The following is an 11,587-nucleotide window of genomic DNA, read 5'->3' as shown; positions in this document are numbered from 1 at the left end:
TAAATGGAATTCTCCATTGAGAGATTAACTGGTGGTTTCCAACTGGTTAAGTTACTCTGAGTTAGTTTTCTGTTTGCTTGTGTAGAATCCCAGATTGCTAGGGCCGTCTCAGCTTAAGAGCCTCCCGGTTATGTTTTAAACATACATTGATTATGAATGAGAGGAAAGATCTACTTAAGTGTAGTGGCCAAAGGCTGCTCCAAGGAGATGACATTCAAGCTGAAGCTGGGCTGAATCCAGTTATTTAAACATTAACAAAAACGTAATAGTGTCTATGTATGACAATAACAATGTTTTTATGTTTCAAACCATTCAATTTTTCTTAAACAAATAAGCTCCTTTTTCTTTCTGAACACTTAAAAACACACTTCAACAAAACATAAACAGATTATTTTAAACAGAAGACATGTAGCAGTTTCCTGATAATTTTGAACTCAGTGTGCAAATGAGATAGGGTTTATGCCTTAATCAGTGTCAATGTCCCTCTCTCACACCAGGAAATGCCGGCCTCAGGCAGCACTCCACATGCGAACTTGTTTAACTCTGTGTCGCACAGGACGGCCGCCCTCTCACACTTCTCTTCTTGGCTTCTCCACATGTCAAGGTGAAATCTATTCAATCCCTAAAACTCCCAGAATCAAAAAAAAGGAAGAAATTCTTCCCTCGGGGTAGAAAGAAGGCTGAATGAACAATGACCATAGGTTAGGAATTGGGAGAAAAGGAAGAGAGGAAGACAGAGAAACAGGGAAAATGATTTTGAAGGAAGACAAATCAGAGTCCTGGGTGGGCTGGAAGCCCCTTCAGGAAGCCGAATGTGGGGGTGGAGCTGAGATGTCCATCAGGCCCCATAGAGAGAGAGGGAGACTGTGAATGTCTATAGGCAATGATCATGTCTCCATGTGTCCCATAACACCCAGTGCAGATGCTTCTTAAATACTTGTCAGACCCACATTTTTTTATGCCTATTACTTCTTGTGTATTAGAGATGCAGAGAACAGTAAGAATGTGTTTTTTTCACAGTTCAGTGGAGAACACAGACACAAAAAGCCCATTATAGAACACATTCAATGTTGTCTTTGTACAACAAAATACAGAACTCTCCCACAGTCATTTCCCAGGGCTGACTGGAAGACGAAATGGCCAAAAAGCTAGTCAGGTGCAGGTTGTGATGATTGTAACAGTGATTTACATGAGGGGTAGAAATTTATCTGGACCTCTTCTTCATTGTATCTACAATGGTTAGAACAGTGCAGGGTTCATAAAAGATGCTCAGTAAATACCTGTGGCTTAAATGAATGAATAGTTGTTAAAATACTTATACCTTAGATAGTAGGCAGACATCATAGGGCTTTTTTTTTTAGTTTTTAAAAGATTTACAATTTTTGATTGACAAATCACAGTAGCATGCATTTATGGTGAGCAATGTGATTTTTGATAATGTATACAATGTGGCATGATAAAATCAAATTAATTAACATATCTTCACTTACCTACCATTTTTTATGGTGAGACATTTGAAATATACTCCCTTAGCTATTTTGAGCTATATAATACATTATTATTGACCGTGGTCACCCTTCTGTGGAATAGATCTCAAAACCGATTTCTCCTGTCTGTCTGAAACTATGTACCCTTTAATCAACACTTCCACATTCCCTCTCATGTTATAAGGTTTTAAGCTGAAAAGTAACACAAGCATTTCTTAACTTAGAATTAGACCTCTGGGCCGGGCGCGGTGGCTCAAGCCTGTAATCCCAGCACTTTGGGAGGCCGAGACGGGCGGATCACGAGGTCAGGAGATCGAGACCATCCTGGCTAACACGGTGAAACCCCGTCTCTACTAAAAAGTACAAAAAACTAGCCGGGCGAGGTGGCGGGCGCCTGTAGTCCCAGCTACTCCGGAGGCTGAGGCAGGAGAATGGCGTAAACCCGGGAGGCGGAGCTTGCGGTGAGCAGAGATCCGGCCACTGCACTCCAGGCTGGGTGACAGAGCCAGACTCCGTCTCAAAAGAAAAAAAAAAAAAAAAAAAGAATTAGACCTCTGGCAGTACAATCTGAAAGATGATTGGGAAGGAAGAGATTAAAGAAAGAAGGAGTGGTTAGGATGCTGTGGAGTGGTCCAGGCAAGGAATAAAGGGAAAGGGTGAGCAATGGCAGGATGTGGTGGGGAAGAGGAGGGGCCCTAAATGACACCGGCATTTCTGCCTTGGGCAACAGAAAGAAAACTAGGGCAGTGGAGAAAGGTCTGAGGCACCAGTCCTGAGAAGGATCCTGATCCAAGGGAAGATGTTCCAGGAGAGAGCAGTCTAGGGGACAAAGAAGAGCAGGTTAATGTGTCAAGTACTGGGAGAAGCCAAGGATAACAGAATTTAAAAGTGGCCACTGAATTTATCCATCAGGATGTAGCTGAGGGGCAAACCAGCAGCAAGCGGGTAGAGAACGAACAATTGAAGATCTGGAGTCAGGAAAGACAACTGTTTCAGAAGGCGACTGAGAAGAGGAGAGACAGGATATGTTTGGACTAAGACAGTTTCCAGCCATGACCTATGACTAAGCCAAACGGGCCCAGTGATGCCATGAGAGGCTTCCCTTTGCCTGCCAGAAGAGCACAGCTTCAAGTGTCTCTCAGAGCAGCTCTAGGCAAGGGGAGGTGGTAAGGTTTCTCTGAGAACACAGACAAGGAGTTTTGAAGGTCTCCTCAATGGGCTGTGCAGGGTTGAGTGTGGGTGAGGCAGCACCTTTCCTCAGGGAGTCCCAAGAATGAGCTGAATGCCTTGCTGAGTCTGCAGCAGGTCAGGCACAGAGGAACGAGGCCAAGAGAGAAAAGGTGGACGGGGACAGGCCCTGGGATGGTGGCTCCAGAGCCCTCATCTCATGCCACCTCAGAGACACTTCCTGCTGCCAACTAATCTGGCTCCTCCCTTTCTTCAATTGCTCCTGGATCCAAGAGGAAGAGGCAGGGATGCTAAGAAACTAGACCAAGGCTTGCCAGGAAGAAGAGAGTCAGAATAGGAAAAGCTTTACCTAAGCAAAGGGGTCTGGTAAGGACAGAGCTGGAGCTCTGGCTGATGGGGTTCCTAGCATTGCAGTGGTAGCTCTCACTTTCCCCAGATATCCAGGGGGCACTGAGAGTGGTCCCCCCATGGGATGCAACTGCCCCATGACTGGGAGGCTCCCAGCTGTTCTGCACATTCTCTCCAGCCTGTTCCAGGGAGCAGGCCAGGGTGATGAAGCAGGTCCCATCCTTCATGATCTGGGAGCTGGCAAAGATGTTTGGCTCCTGCAGCCTCTCTGAACCAAGAAGGGAAAGCTTGAGCTATGAGATGGCTCTGGTCTGGCCAAGCAGGGTAAAGGAAAGCTCAATTTCATATGTGGGGCCCTCCAGCCCTCCTTACCATAGACAAGCAGGGTGAAATCCCTGGTGATAATGATTGAGGAAGTACGCAGTTACCCAGGCTTATAGGCTTATAGGCTTATAGTCCTGCGGCCTCAGGGGGCTGATCTGACGAGAGTAGCTGTGGTGGGGAATGCTCAGTTATCTACTGGAGGGTGTCTGAGTCTCAAGAATCAGAACTGGTTTGCCTGTTAGTCCTTGTTGTAAAACAGCAACACGCTCTCGAGAGCTCCATGTAACACTTCCTACTTCTTGGTCTGCTGGGACTTCCAGGGGCCAAATGGCCAACTCCCCAAGGATATCTTCCCCAATGTATCCTCTCCCAGTGTTCCTGACCCTGTAGAGAAAGAAGAGAACCCACAACCTCAGTGTCAGTGTCTCCCCACCCCGTGAGGGAAGCCACAGGCTCCATCCATCTCCTCCTGTGTTAGTCCCTCCAGCCTCCCCACCAGCTCCAGTGGGTCTTCTCCTCCCACTGCCATGACCACACAGACCATCACCCACCCATCCCAGACTCCCACCTTCCCAAGTGCATTAGCCCCCTTACCCCAGGGTCTGAAGGGAACCAGGACTACTTCTTCCACCCTCTCTGTCAACCCCAGAGCTGCTCAGGCCCCTGGGCAGACTGAGGAGCCAGGTACCTATGCAGAAGTGAGGCACTGAGATAGGGTGGGAGCTGCTGTACTGAATGGGTTCTTGACCACACAGGTAAAAGTTAGAGCACTGTCCCCAAGCCTCAAGGAGACTCTGAGGACAGACCCTCCACAGGACACAACAGTCTGGGGTCCTGGGGGTGTCCAGCTGTAAGTCACACTGTCTCCTCTGCTCTCTGCCACACATGTCAATGACATATGAGAATGATGATGCAGCATCCATCCTCACAAATCCTGGAGCTCAGTGTGACGTGAGGCCAGGCCAGCTGCTCTGTGCGTGCAAAAGGGAACAAACTAAGGACTGGGAAACTGCTCTGGGCCTCCACTTCACAGGATCGAAAATGCACAGCATTGGTGCCCAAACCTTGCATCACCTTGAATACACAGAAGGAACAGCAGAGGCAGGATCTGCCCACATCTGTTCCAGGACTTTGTGGTATGTAAGGCCATGTCACTTAATATCTCAGTTGATTTCCAGAACATCTCCATGAAGTAGACAGGGAAGATGTTATTCAACTCCATTTCACAGGCTCAGAATGCTTAGATAACCTGCCCAACGTCTCATCTAGTTAAGTGGTAAAGCCAAAACCCAAATCCAGGGAATTTGACCCCAAAACTGAGGTTCCCAACCCTCCCCTGAATAGATAAAGGAGTGCAAGCACGGAGCTGTGTTGTAATTACATATATTCCCCGTAGGGGGCTCTGCAGCATACACTGAGCTTCCAGGTGTTGATCAAGAGTCCCAGAGGAGGTGGCTGTGTGCCTTTGAGGTTTCTCTTCACTCCTTTGCCCTCCGTTGGACCTGCTCCCCATCTCCTCTTGCCCCAGGGCCATGACCCAGATATTCTTAAGTGCTTGAGGTGTCCGCATTGCCATTATTTGTCCACCAGCCTCCCCAGGCCAGACCCAGGAGGATTTGTGGGGGAGGGCGGGGCAAGAAGAGCAGCTGCAGACACCAGGCCTGAAACAGGCTCAAAAGTCATATTGCATAGAACAAAGCTGCTCTGCTACTCAGCCTCAGCCCTGAGGCCCACATGACTGCAGCCCCAGGGGCAGCTCAACTGTGCAAAGTAGGACCACTGTCCCCTAGGAGAAGGCAGCCTGGACATTCCCATGGGTGGATACTTTGCTGCTGGCTCTCCCCAGTGTGTCTCCTATAGATAAGACCCTGGAATGCAAGCCTTTTGACTTCTATTGGCCATTTTCTCATCCAATAAATATGACGACATACCAGAAACCCAGAGAACGAAGGCACAGGGTACAGCATCAGAATACCTGAGTTCTATTCGCAGATCTGCCACTTTCCAGCTCCATGTCATAAGTGTGTTGTTTTCCCTCTCTAAAATTCCATTTCCTTCCTAGAAATGGAAACTCCTGACCTGCATACTGGCAGGGCAGTTGTGAGACTGCAGTGATGGGAAGCACCCTGTGAAGGATGGAGCCTAACCATTAGCACCACCTTGCCATTGGGGTGTCAGCCCAGAGAGAGAAGGGCTCTCTGGAAGACTCCACCCCGACGGGTTGACACAACCCTATCTGCTACCCAGAATCCACCTGACACCATGCCACACTAAGTGAGTGCTACCACAATGATTATCAGCAAGGCCAGAGGGCCCCTCCCACCAGCTTTGGGCCCATGCTACCCCAGTGAGCAACCCAACGGCAAGTCCCAGCAGCCCACTTCCATTGTGCCCTGGTCCTGTTGTGAGGATTAGGCCATAGTCAGCCCAGGCCTGATTTATGGCAGACACGCCTTCTCCCCAGCCATGTGGACCTGACCAGAGAGCAGCCCCATCAACTCCACTAAAAGAGTGCCTTCATCTAATAGGAAGATTTCCTATCACAGAATCCAAGGAAAATGTCTGTGAAGGTTCTCTGCAGGCCTTCCCATGTCCATCCTCACTCATCACCTGTCCCCCTCGCTCACTGCAGGGGAACGGCTCTGCCATGGCACCCCGACACCTTGCACATCTCTCTCAAGCAAAGGTTTCAACCTCTGCTAAACTGGGTCTTGGCAAAATGCCTTGTGATCCACCCAGGACACGAGAGTTCAGGTGGCCTATGAGGCACAGCCTTGAAGCCATCTCCCCTGGGAGGCTGTCAAGAGACCATTTCCCCTGGCCACTGGGGTTCTGATGCAGTATGGGACTTCCTGTCCTCAGAGCACTGCATTCTCTAAGTCCTCTTTGCTGAAGCTAGAATTGGCCCCTCCGTGTCTGGGTATTCCACTGCTCCCACTGCAGCCATCCGGCCCCTTTTGTTTCAGTGTCATCTTTTCTGGTGTGGAACAAGTGCCCAGGGACCTGGAACCCTTGGCTACTCTTCCATTCATTATATGAATAATCTACTGTCTGAATCTCAAAGTGGCTCAGCGTAGCATCTTTCATAGGCCTTTCTCGGTGCTGTGTGTGCTTGACACCCACTCCATTGCTTCCTTTGTAGTTTCTCCTGCTAAATTTTTTTAAATTTATTTAAGGAATTTGATAAGAGCATCCCTCTGCATCTGCATAGGCCTTTCCAAAGCACTTTCTTATGCCTTTCATTCTCACGAGAACGTGTTGTTCCCATTTTAGTAATGAGGAAGCTCCAAGCCACAAGAGGAGGTTGTGGAAGAACTCAGTTCTCAGAGCCTGAAATCCCATTCTCTGACCACTACTGTCCCAAGAACTCTGCTTCAGGTGGTCTGGGGTAGGTTCTGAGGCTTGACGTTTTTCAAGAGATTCTCTCAGGAAACTCTAACTTACATATCTTAAAAAAAAAAAAGAAAAAGAAAAAGAAAAAGAAAAACAGTGCACATAAATTAATCTTGCTAATTGCGAATGTTACTAAAGCTGTAGAAATGACTGAGAGGCTGACACTGCCTCACCCACTGCTGCCATCTCCAAGACACTCACTATAGACTTGCAGATGGTACTCCCAGGTGAGGGTGCTGAGGGAAATCCTCAGATTAACATGGGCTCAGGTTGCTGATCTGCACGCAGGGATAAACCTGGACCCATGACACTCTAGTGACCCGAGGACCAGGTTTCCACTTGGTAAAAGGTGTCTGGGCCCCCAGCTTCTCCCATGGTTACTGTGGCGATCTCCATGGGGACCGAACACAATATCCAGGAGATGGTCTCCACCTGCTGTCCACAGCAGCTGCAGGGGCAGAATGACAGACGCTGCTAGGTCCCAGTGACCACCAGGGGTGCTGTGGTCCCTCTGGAAGTCCCTGGTCCTGCAGACACAGAACAGAGGCTTCAGGGGCGTAGCCTGACTACGCCAGAAGGTCACAACAGGCCTGAGAGGGAGTCAGGGAAGGGATTATTATCCCCACTTCATAGATGGGAAAACAGTGACAAAGAATTTAGGTGACTTGCTCGAGACCACATCCCCAGAAGGCTTTATCCAGCCACTTCTGAAACAGATGTCACATCCTCTGAGGCCTAGCCAGGATTCCTGGGAACACACCTTTCTGGAGCAGGAAAACTTGTGGTGTGCTGGCCAAGCCAGTTTAAGGGTGCTCAGTGGGCAGCCGTTGGGATCCCAGCCTATACTTAAGAGAAGAATGTAAGCACTGGGGCACCAGTCAGACTGCCCGAGTTCAAATTTGCTCTACCAGATACCAGCTGTGTGATCTTGGGCAGTTGTTAAAACTCTGAATCTCGGTTTTCTTACCTGTGAAACAGGAAAGGCCATCTTCTAGCATTTTGTGAGGGTTAAATGAAATAATGCAAGTAAATACTATTCACCATTACTATTCACTGTAAGTGTTGTGATTTATTATAATTCACTTCAATCCACTATTAGTATTATTAAAGACACTTTACATCACTGGAATAAATTGTTGAATGCACCTTGTTTTGCATCCTCACCAAAACCAGTCAGAACTCTTGTAGAGTAATTTTGAAAACCACTCCTCGGTGGCATGACCTATCTCTGTCAGAGTATTTCTGCAGCATAGACATGCAGTCCCAGGAGGCAGAAACGCTGAAGCTGACCAAGGTCTACTACACACTTTTCTCTCTATACACAGCTGTATAGAGAGAAAAGGCAGCATGGGGTCTAAGGTCTGATTTGAAATTGGAATCTGGAAGCACTGACTACACAGCTGCTTCTTAGGCTGGGCGATGAGGCTCCTTGCCAAGCTGAACTGAGGAGTCCTGTGACAATAGCTGTGGTCACGAGGAGTGGGAGCGTGGTTGCTGTCTTGTGAGGGTGTGTGAGCCAAGCCAGGGGACATGCAGTGTGCTGGTGCACTCACCACAGACTCCACTGGCTGGCCCAATGTTATGTTCTTCCATGGAACTAACTATTCTGGCTCTGCCTGGAGTGGGCAACAGGAAGCATCCCACACAGGGTGTTGCTGACACCAGATAGATATTCCTCTCCTCAGATACAGCCCAGGCCTGAAATCTAAGCTGGAGGTATTCCACCTGGAACAAGCAGCTTTGTCCCCAGCTTGCACCCTCTAGTGTGGTAACTCGCTAGCCCGGTTTCCATTCTGCTTCCTTGTTACAGCCTTATCTGAGCTCCACACTTCCGGTCCAGCCATGCTTTCCCCTTAGTTTCCTTCTGCCTGTGCTTTTGTTGGATTGTTTTGTTTCAAGCATTTACTTCATTCTGCCTCATACAAATAGCTGTGTTGTGTATCTTTCCCTAGAGCCCATGAGCAACCCACGGAGAGGAGAAGTTGGGAAGGAATTAATATCTGAGTAACAAGGTAAAGTAAGGCCAGCGGTTTAGCCTCAGTTAGGTGTAGTTGGGTGCATCCGGTGAATCCTGTTTCTGGATTCAAGGGAGGAGGGGAAAGAGACAGAGAAGGATCAGATGATGCAGGGCACAAATCCCAAAAGCCAGACACTTTGCCAAGCATATTATGCACATTACTTTCCTTAACCCTCCCAACAAACTTGTAAGGTAGGTATTCTTTTATCTCCGCTTTATAGATGGAAGACTGTGAGACTCAAAGGGCTTAAGGAACTTTCCCAAAGTGACCAGCTAGCAACAGCAGAGTACAGGTTAAAACCCAGGTGTGTCTGTCCCCAGAGTCAATGCTCTGTTTACTACACCATGCTGCTGGCGGCAGGCCTTCCCATGCCAAATTCTTTCCTGTGTCACACTGACACCAGCTTTTCCCCAGCCACACCCAACATAGGACCTGGCACACAAGAGGCCTTAATTGATGTTTCTAGAACTGAACTGAGGAACTGTGAACATTTTTAAGGCCACATTTGTCTTACTCATTCTCTTGCCATGGGCCCAAGAGATGCCCCTGTGCTCAGTGACTACCAAGGGCCTGACTCAGATGTTGTGGAGGGAGGAAAACACTGATACACATGCTCCACAGGGGAAGAGGAAAAGCGCAGGCGTGAGAAACGTTGCAGTAATCCAGCTTCTTCGTTTAAGTTCTGTCTTTGATCAGGGACACTGTGGTTCTCTGAGACATTCCTTGTTGCTCCTACGTTTCTACAGTTGGGCTGTGCTGACTTTCAGTTTCGCAGATCACTGGAAGATGCCACGTAATCTCTCTAAGCCTCAGTCTATCATCTATAAAATGGGTGAAATGCTACCTGCCTTATCCATATCACAAGACTGTTATAGGGATCACTTTCTTTATTTTTATTTTTTGAGACAGAATTTTGCTCTTGTTGCCCAGGCTGGAGTGCAATGACGCGATCTCAGCTCACCACAACCTCTGCCTCCTGGGGTCAAGCAATTCTCCTTCCTCAGCCTCCCAAGTAGTTGGGATTACAGGCATACACCACCATGTCCAACCAATTTTGTATTTTTTAGTAGAGATGGGGTTTCTCCATGTTGATCAGGCAGGTCTTGAACTCCCAACCTCAGGTGATCGCCCGCCTCGGCCTCCCGAAGTGCTGGGATTACAGGTGTGAGCCACCGCGCCCGGCCAGGGATCACATTTTTAAAGATTTAAGTTAAAGTTCTTGATGAACTATCAAGGTTTAAACACATCTAGGGGATTCATCAGTGTGTAAAAGGGGAGCCCTAAAGGCTGGGGTGAAAACAACCCTGAGGGCAGGTAACTGTAAGAACAGAACGTGCTGGTTTTCCCCTGAGGGAGAATAAAAGTGAAAGCTTGAAACTCTAGAGATTAAGAGCAGAACCTGTCCCCTCACCATGAATATCTCATGATCTGTGTTCCCCTAGCCTCCAAGCCCCAGGCCCACCCCCCTGCCGTCTCTCAGATCCTTAGAAGTGAGCAGTGAGAACCCACAGGGACAGGAATTGCCACTGTGTGCCAGGCTTGAGCTCCCCCACTGAAACCACTTATGGGACATGAAAGGCCCAACTCCAGGTGAAGGGTGACTCCCAGGGGCTGGCAGGAGAGGGAGGAAAGGGAAAGAGATGCAAGAGGACCGGACACAAAACACAAATCCCAGGGCACTACATCCCCACAGGTCCTTAAAAATCTGGACATCTCTGGAAACAGGACTGAAATGGCGCGATGCACACTACATGCATGTTGGAACTGACTGTGGCTGATCCTCCATCTCATGCCTCCACGATTCAGCCTCTCTGGAAATGCTCAGGCTCCTTGTGATACATTAGTCAAAGAGATGTGAGGGCCACAAGGACACCGTCTAGACCTGCATGACCTGAGATTATAGCACATGCACACAGACTTACACACCCACGCACGCATGCGCACACACACCTACACACACAGAGCCTGGCTCCCATAGAGGCAGCACCTCAGTGAAACTTGCACATTCCTAAAGTAAACCTGTGTACACAGCAAATAGACGAGGCTGGGAGGCAGTGGAGGGGTGGACTTACCTATGAAAAGACCAAGGAGGAGCAAGCACCATGGTAGAGAATGGGCCACAAAGTGCACCTGCAGAACTACTTGTCACATGGCAGCAGATGATGAACTATGCATGCGTAAATGTCAGCTTACTACCAGTTCCTGTTTTTAGTGTCACCACTTTAATCACGTGTAGTTTATGTGTCACAAGATATGAAGAAGAGGGGACACAGAAGAAAGAAGGGTGAGAAACACCTGAACGAGCTACTTAAAAGCCGATGCTGGTGACATCACAGCCTTGCTTTAAACCCCTCAGGGGTCTACCACCCCCACAAGGCTAAAGTTGGGGGTCAAAATCCTTGTGGAGAAGGCCCTTCATGATTGGCTTGTGTCTTGCCAACCTACCTGGCTGCACTCTCTGTCACCAAGTCTCACAGCTTGGACTCCAGTCACCACAGACTGCTTCTAAAGCAGTCCCCCTAGGATTTCTCATTTTTGTAAATGCAGCTCTACTCCCTCAGGCCGTCTTACTGATTGGATTGCCCTAGTGTCTGCCATCTACCTCACCTACCTCACCCTAACACCCTCCTATTGCCCATCTCAAGTCATCACCACCTTGGGAAAGGCCTCCCTAAAGCCCCAGGCTAGGATGGTGCTAGGACATCCATTCCCTCTTGCTGTTGAACATCAGGCCTGTGGTTATGGGTCAGGACACTTGTACTACCAGCCTCCCAGTTCTCAGGCCTTCCAACTCAGGCTGGGACCTACACCATCAGCTTCCCTGGTCCT

The 11,587-nt window shown here is 48.7% G+C and overlaps 1 long non-coding RNA gene across 1 annotated transcript; it reads right to left on the bottom strand.

Moving 5' to 3' along the window:
• Positions 1 to 328: 328 nt before the first annotated feature.
• On the bottom strand, positions 329 to 11,503 carry LOC140709448 (uncharacterized). Its single transcript, XR_012089907.1, has 2 exons — positions 2,040 to 11,503; positions 329 to 1,719 (listed from the first exon to the last, which is right to left on the bottom strand). It is a non-coding gene; the product is annotated as an uncharacterized lncRNA (long non-coding RNA).
• Positions 11,504 to 11,587: the final 84 nt, after the last annotated feature.

This window comes from Chlorocebus sabaeus, chromosome 20 (genome assembly GCF_047675955.1).
Source record: "Chlorocebus sabaeus isolate Y175 chromosome 20, mChlSab1.0.hap1, whole genome shotgun sequence".
Classification (NCBI taxonomy): Eukaryota; Metazoa; Chordata; class Mammalia; order Primates; family Cercopithecidae; genus Chlorocebus; species Chlorocebus sabaeus.
This window is presented reverse-complemented; position numbering and strand designations above follow the sequence as displayed.